Here is a 6,929-nt window from a genome sequence, read left to right as displayed (position 1 = left end):
GATAAAAAAAAATTAATTGAATGAAGTCAAACATAAATCAGAAATTAGGATCCTCATGCTTGTGAAATTTAATTGAATCAACTCAAATATAAAACAAAAATTTAATTGATGCATTCTATACCTAAGTGTGAGGGAATAACAAACTATCAAAGTAAGAAAAGAAAACTGTGAAATTTAGTTGAATCAACTCAAATATAAAATATAAATTTAATTGATGCATCCTAAACCTAAGTGTGAGGGAATAACAAACTATCAAAGTAAAAAAAGAAAACTGTGAAATTTAATTGAATCAACTCAAATATAAAACAGAAATTTAATTGATGCATCCTAAACCTAAGTGTGAGGGAATAACAAACTATCAAAGTTAGAAAAGAAAACAACAATATAATATATGTTTACCTAGTGAGCAAAAGAAAGGCTTTACTACAACTAGATTTGTTCCTTGCTTTGCCTTTGCTAGCTTCTGATTTCAATATTTCAACCAAATTTGAATTCATCGAGGGATTCAATTCATGCATCACTTCCAACCTATGTAGTGATACATAACTTAAAAGCATAAGCCAATAATTGGTAGATAATAAATAAATAAAAAATTGATCAATGTACAATTATATGTTAACTAAAAAACTAGCAGTCAATACACCTCAAACAAATAGACAAGAAACACAAAAATGTAGAAGAGATCCCAAAAAACAACATTATCCCAGAATAAAGTAATACTTATTTGAAATAGATGTTACATATACATATAAAAACTTAAAAAAGTTGAGCTAGTCATATATGCCTCCAAGACATTCGGTCTTAAAATGAATCAGCTTGAAAATGTCTAACACTGTGCTTGAAAATGTCTAACACTCTACATACACAGTTAAACAAGGATTTCATGATATCAAACACATAATATCAACAAGTCAAACAAATCACAAGTCCAAAAAATAACATGCGAAACTTGCTTGGTTTTGGTATGAACTAACAGACATCAGTATGAAAATGGGACATGCTTAATTCCCCTTATATTAACCAAGGTTTGAAGTATTTATTAAGTAGTAAGAAATAATCAACAGTAAGAAAGAATATTTTGTGCCAAGAAATAATTCAAGATGAAGTTAAACCCCCTTGATATATAGAGATCTTAAAGATTTAACTTCTATGATCTCTTATTTGCTGGTTTAAAGTTCTATTGTTTGTCGTGTGAACAATTTAGTTGTGTTTTAGCAAGGTATGATAGTTTCTTTTGAAAAGATTGCAACTGCCACAAAAATGCCTTTATTCTTTACTCACCATAATAATGTGTATATATATTTATCCTTATGGATTTGGATTTTAATTATTACAGATAAAACTGTATACTTTTCAGCATTTTGTGTAGTGGGTGTGTGAGATTTTGCAATTTTGGTTTAGCTGGAAATGGATTTGATTGAATCTCAAGGAAGGTTTTTTTTTTTTTTTTAATTTGGTTATACTTCATTCCCCTCAAAAGTACTTCCTTCATTTGCTTATACACTACTACAAAAATGGCTTTCTACATCGGTTGAAATATGCATTTTACATCGGTTATTAACCATCGTTATAGAAGACGTCGTAAAAAAGGAAAACTTTTCTACGACGGTTGCGGATGACCGTTTTAAAATGCTGAAACATTCTACATCGGTTGTCTCAAAACCGATGTAGAATACATTACATTTTAAGACGGTTTTTGGCAAGTGACCGTCTTAGAATGGTTAGTATTCTACATCGATCATCTCAAAACCAATGTAGAATGCATTGCATTCTAAGATGGTCTTTGCTAGGTGACCGTCTTAGAATGGTTAGCATTCTACATCAGTCGTCTAAGAACCAATGTAAAATGCCTTTTTTATTTTTTTAGTTCGAGCTACCTTTTTTTTTTTTTTACAGAATTGAAAGCTAGTAGTATATGGAATTGAATGGGCTACTTACATAAATGCATTTGTCTTGCATAGACAAACCATATACAAACCACGTGATATACAAATCATATTATCCAAGCATCTTAGAAAAAACATTCTCATTTGTAATGAATTAACCAACAAAAGGAAATAGAATGATAACTACATGATTCCGTCGAAGCTCTATAGCCCCTAGCTAGTCAAGTCATATACCTAATGTACTTTATGGTGTTGTTCTTTGTCTTTGCTACAAATGTCTTCAAATAATTGCAATACTATTAAAAAAAAAAGGTCTGGAAAACTAACTTGTGCATAACTTCCTTTCTGAATTAGTTCCATATTTCTCTGAATGCAAGCATCATCACCACTTGAATGATTACTAGCAGCATTATTTTCTGCAGTGGCTTCAAGTTATCAATTCATTTATCAATCCATAAAAGGGCCTTACTTGCAAAGCCTTTGACTAAATGTCCTCAAGACAGCAGGTTGACAACCCCACCATAATGAACATCTCCACTTGATTCCTGTGCAATTTGTTTTGCATGTCACAAGGTCTGCACAATAATATTTGAAATTTAAATCACAACTTTTGGTATGGTGAAATGTATAATGCTATGTCAGAAGAAATCTCACAGCAGTAATCAATTTCTGAGCCAAGAATTTTGGTCATTCATTGTTCAGCAATGAATAAGCTTCGTTACAGCATAATACCTTGGTGGGCTCTAGGCTCACAATTTCTCAACAAAATAGTTTGTACAGCAGAATTAAAAATCTTTAATTATCTTATAATTTTAAAAAATCATTTTTTTAAAATGAATATAATCTTTTACGTCTTCTCTTTACCATGTTTCCCCCATTCTCGTAAAAATATTTTAAGAACTTTAATTAATTATTTATTCAAACAAACACACTGTAAGAGTGCCAAGGATTAATTTGAAATTACAAAAACACATTAATTTGACAGAATAAATTTGTTTCTGTTTGTAGAGATTAACAATAATTATACCTCACAGAAGTCCCTAAATATCTGCCCATGCATTGCTTGTAAAGTCATACTGTATTCACGCAACAAGCATTGGTCAAGTGTCTGAAATCTACCTTCCCGTATCTGCACCAATAAGAAGAATTACATTATAAATAATGTGATTTCTTATAAGAGCAAATAAATTAAGAATTGTTTAGACTTTAAGTTTTTATTTAGGGTAGAAACGCACCAAGCATCTTTTGTTTCACTTGCCGCATTTTCCTAATAGAATTTGAGAATAATAAAAATAAAAGAAAAATAAAATATTCACCAAAAAATTGAGCCACAACACAAAAAGTAGAAAGGACATGTAAGAAATGCCAAAACATAATTTTAAACTGTCATTGATATGTAGATAAGAAAAAAATATCTCATAATTGCATCAACAATATCTTCAACTGTGTCATGGCAAAAGCATTTATATAGAATTTCAATCTTGAAGAAAATAAAAAAAAAAGGTTTATCTTATATTTTAAAAGCCAAAATATAAGAGAAGGAAAATAAATATTTAGCATCCCAACAGGACAAGACAATGATTTTGAAGTGAAAACTAGTAATGGACCTGATTTCCAAATACACCATGTGATAAATTTGGCTGATGTGTATATAGAAACAAATAAGAATATATACTGAATAAGCCACAGCCAGTAGCCGAATATTCCAACCCAACTTCCATTGGATCAAATCCCTGTCAAAACAGAAACCAAAAGTAGTGGCTTGTATTGCTCCCGCAGTAGACATCAGAGCTGTGCTTGAGTAGTGACATGGGTATTCTTTGCTCATCTTAGCCTGTGCCACAAGAGCCATTAATGCCAATAAAGAAAAAAAATGCAAATTAAATTAAGAAGCTAAATTAAGAAATCTTGAATAATAAATAAGTAATTAAGCTGACCTGAATGGTGAGCCATAAAGCAAAAGAGAAGCAGCTTGCTAGGGAGCAAATTGCTCCCAACAACTTATTATTGCCAGAGTCAACATTTAATGATGCCATGTGGCTGTTTTGGTGCTGATCTGGATGCATAAGGTTGATATGGAAAGGCCAGATATTAATTTCTGCCCCTTTGATAAAGGTCAACAACATTGCTCCACCAATTCCAAGTAAAGTTCCCAACACCTTGGCCTTTCCTTTTGCCACCCTCAAATTTAACCTTTCGAAACTACAGAAAATTTAAGGAAAAATTAAATAAAAAATAGTAATGTTGTCCCTCACAAATTAGTAGTGGAAGTATAAGGTTAGTTAGATGATTAAATAAAAAAGAAAAGAAAAAAGGATTAGATGTTTGATGTCTTTTATTAATAAAAACTAACAAAATAAAAATTAACATTTGTTGATAAAAAAAAAGTGATACTGTTTAATATTTTATTACAAGAGAAGAAAAGGCATAGTGTTGATGATTAATTACCTGCAGGAGATGGCCAAGACAAAGGTAATGGCTGGAATGAGGTTGTAGAGAGCAGACGCAAATGTTGCTGATGTTAAAGCCAATGACTCATAGAAAAGGTTTTGAAATAAACTTCCCCATATAGCAACATTACATAACCATACATGGTGAATTAGTTAAAACATAATGAAGTACCAATGTGACCTTAAAATGTATATTGAAGGTGAATTAGTTAAAATGAAATTAGATTTGATACTTCATTAGAAAAAAGTAATGTTATTTGATACAAAAAGTCTTTAGGAAAGTGAATACCAAACAGTAAAAATTCATAACCATACATGGTGGGTCCGTGTAAATTAATTATTTTCTCAAGCCTTCACTTTTTCTTACATTTTGTATTAAACATTTAACAAGTTTTATGCCGTAACATAGACCAATTGTATATATAATATTGCTAATATTATCAATATATTATTTAATTAAATAACAAGAAGCTGCTACTAGAGTTACCTATCCATTGAATGTTGACTCAAGTATATGGGTGTGGGATCAATATCATTTGTTGGACTAAAAGCCTGCACAACACGTACATCATCCAATCCAAGGACTGCATCGGCATGTTCATGAGTTACAATAATTTGCAATTCAAGCACAAATTAAATTTGTTTTTTCTCCGAACCTCTGGATGTTGTGAGCAATTTAATGTGTCTTTACAAAATGGCACCATACATTCAGATTATGATGAGTCAATGGCAACTACAAATCTAAAGAGGCTATGCCCAAGTTGCTGACTTCTCACTAAGTAAACTAGAAAACTTCAAACTCTGATTTATGATAATTAGTAGTGGCATGATTCATTGCTTTGTCTGCTCACACTACCAATTTTTTTTAGATCTATTATTTATCAAAGCACTTGATATAAGTAAATTGATCACACCATAGGAATTAACCCCTTCAAATTACATTGCTGGAAAACATGAACAACAAACTCTATTAAATCAATAAAAACTCTTAATTAGAAATGCCCCGTCAAGGTCACTTCCTTCGAAAATGACATACTGACATCTCATCATGAAGTGGTACGTCCTAGTCTGGAGCCTGAACCATACAGATATGAACTCTTCCACAACCCAACATACATATTTTTTGTTATTTTAACCACCAAGATATATCAACTATTTAAGAGCCAATACTAGCAACGAGTTTTAGGATCAAAAAATAGCTGAAAATACAAGTTTTTTATCTAAAAATTCAAACCCGAAAACAATAAACACAGGGTACAATCCCTTTCTAAACTTAGAATCCCCAAAAACAAGCTCCTTGGTCCTTTCCTCCAAGCAAACCAAAGTCAGCATATACAATAACAAAACACGCCAACTAAAAGAAGTTTAATTTTTATACACATCCATCATAACTTATGAAAACAGGTTACTGCTTATAAAAAATACTTTAACCTTATTTCATAGGGGCCACGACACCTATGAAACACACACCTTGTGCAAGCTCTCCGGCCACGGCACCTGTACTTGGTACCCGTGGGGCAGCGGAATCAAGCATAGGGGCGAGTCCTCCGGCCTGGGGCAGTGCCTCTCCTTGTAGTAGTTCATCTCCCTGCTCAGCTAGTTGTTCAGCCTCGGATGCTTACACGACATGTGGTCCGCGTCCGCAGCGGGGCACGCCTCCACGCCGTGTCCACCCGCCTCGATCGCTGCCACGAGGCGGTGGCGCTGCTACGGGTCGACGCCGGAGCAGCGTAGCGTTTGGCGGTCGGAGGCGGCGAGCAAGTCACCGAGCGGGGTAAAGACCTTCCTCTTGCTTCGCTCTCTAAAAAGCCCCATTTCCCACAAAAACCCTAGCACTGATTGCGTCGCCGGGTGCCCGCTCTCGGTCACGTTGTGTGTATCGCAGATTGTAGAGTTTAGCTACAGTGACGTGAAGAAAATTAATAAAAGAAAAATTAGCAAGGAGCTTTCCTAAAGAGAGAGAGAGAGAGAGAGAGTGACGTGAAGAAGTTGAGGTGCCAGCTCCCTCATCTCCCGCTGCGCCGCGATGAAGAATTTGAAGCAACGAGAAACAATGCGAGAATGAGAGAGAAAGGGGCTTACGTACGCTGCCCGATAAAAGAGAAAGCCATAAATTAAATAAAAATAATAACCATTTAAGACGATGTTTCCAAGACCGTCTTTATTTTCAAGCATTTCAAGGCGGTTTTCTTGAAACCGTTTTTAAAATGTTAACAATATTTACAATATTGCCACTGTTAAACAAATAAAGACGGTTTTTTATGACCGATGTGAATACCGTGTCGTAAAAAATAATATTTTTAGTAGTGATACTTCAAACTTCAAACCACAAGATCATAGGTGTAGCTACATAGCTAGTTAGGTTCTCTCTTTATTTTGAAGGATCTCTCTACACACACATGTCATGTGTGTCGTTGAGAACTTGAGATGTTTCCTTGCAAAGGTGAGGTTGAGAGGAATGTTGTCTGGCTCGAGGTCATGGAGTAGGAGGAGAGTACTGAGATGAGTGAAAGTTTCCAATGGAAATTTACCCTCTTAACACAAAAAATGAAAAGATTCTCGGACCAGGCTTCATTCCCCCACCCAACTTTTT

At 33.9% G+C, this 6,929-nt stretch overlaps 2 long non-coding RNA genes across 4 annotated transcripts; both read right to left on the bottom strand.

Annotated features, from left to right (window-relative positions):
* Nucleotides 1-235: 235 nt before the first annotated feature.
* LOC121173615 (uncharacterized) lies at nucleotides 236-4,519 on the bottom strand. Of its 3 annotated transcripts, none has more exons than XR_005888803.1 (6): nucleotides 3,824-4,519; nucleotides 3,562-3,720; nucleotides 3,122-3,153; nucleotides 2,914-3,015; nucleotides 2,214-2,461; nucleotides 236-528 (listed from the first exon to the last, which is right to left on the bottom strand). It is a non-coding gene; the product is annotated as an uncharacterized lncRNA (long non-coding RNA). The 3 variants fall into 3 exon arrangements; XR_005888805.1 differs by lacking the exon at nucleotides 236-528 and having other exon boundaries at nucleotides 1,970-2,461; nucleotides 3,824-4,088; nucleotides 4,335-4,519; XR_005888802.1 differs by lacking the exon at nucleotides 236-528 and having other exon boundaries at nucleotides 1,970-2,461.
* Nucleotides 4,520-5,258: 739 nt separating this feature from the next.
* On the bottom strand, nucleotides 5,259-6,405 carry LOC121174425 (uncharacterized). The gene is made up of 2 exons (XR_005890520.1): nucleotides 6,317-6,405; nucleotides 5,259-6,235 (listed from the first exon to the last, which is right to left on the bottom strand). It is a non-coding gene; the product is annotated as an uncharacterized lncRNA (long non-coding RNA).
* Nucleotides 6,406-6,929: the final 524 nt, after the last annotated feature.

The sequence above is a fragment of the Glycine max genome, chromosome 1 (genome assembly GCF_000004515.6).
Source record: "Glycine max cultivar Williams 82 chromosome 1, Glycine_max_v4.0, whole genome shotgun sequence".
Classification (NCBI taxonomy): Eukaryota; Viridiplantae; Streptophyta; class Magnoliopsida; order Fabales; family Fabaceae; genus Glycine; species Glycine max.
The sequence above is the reverse complement of the archived record's forward strand: the minus strand, read 5'-3'. Positions and strand labels throughout refer to the sequence as shown.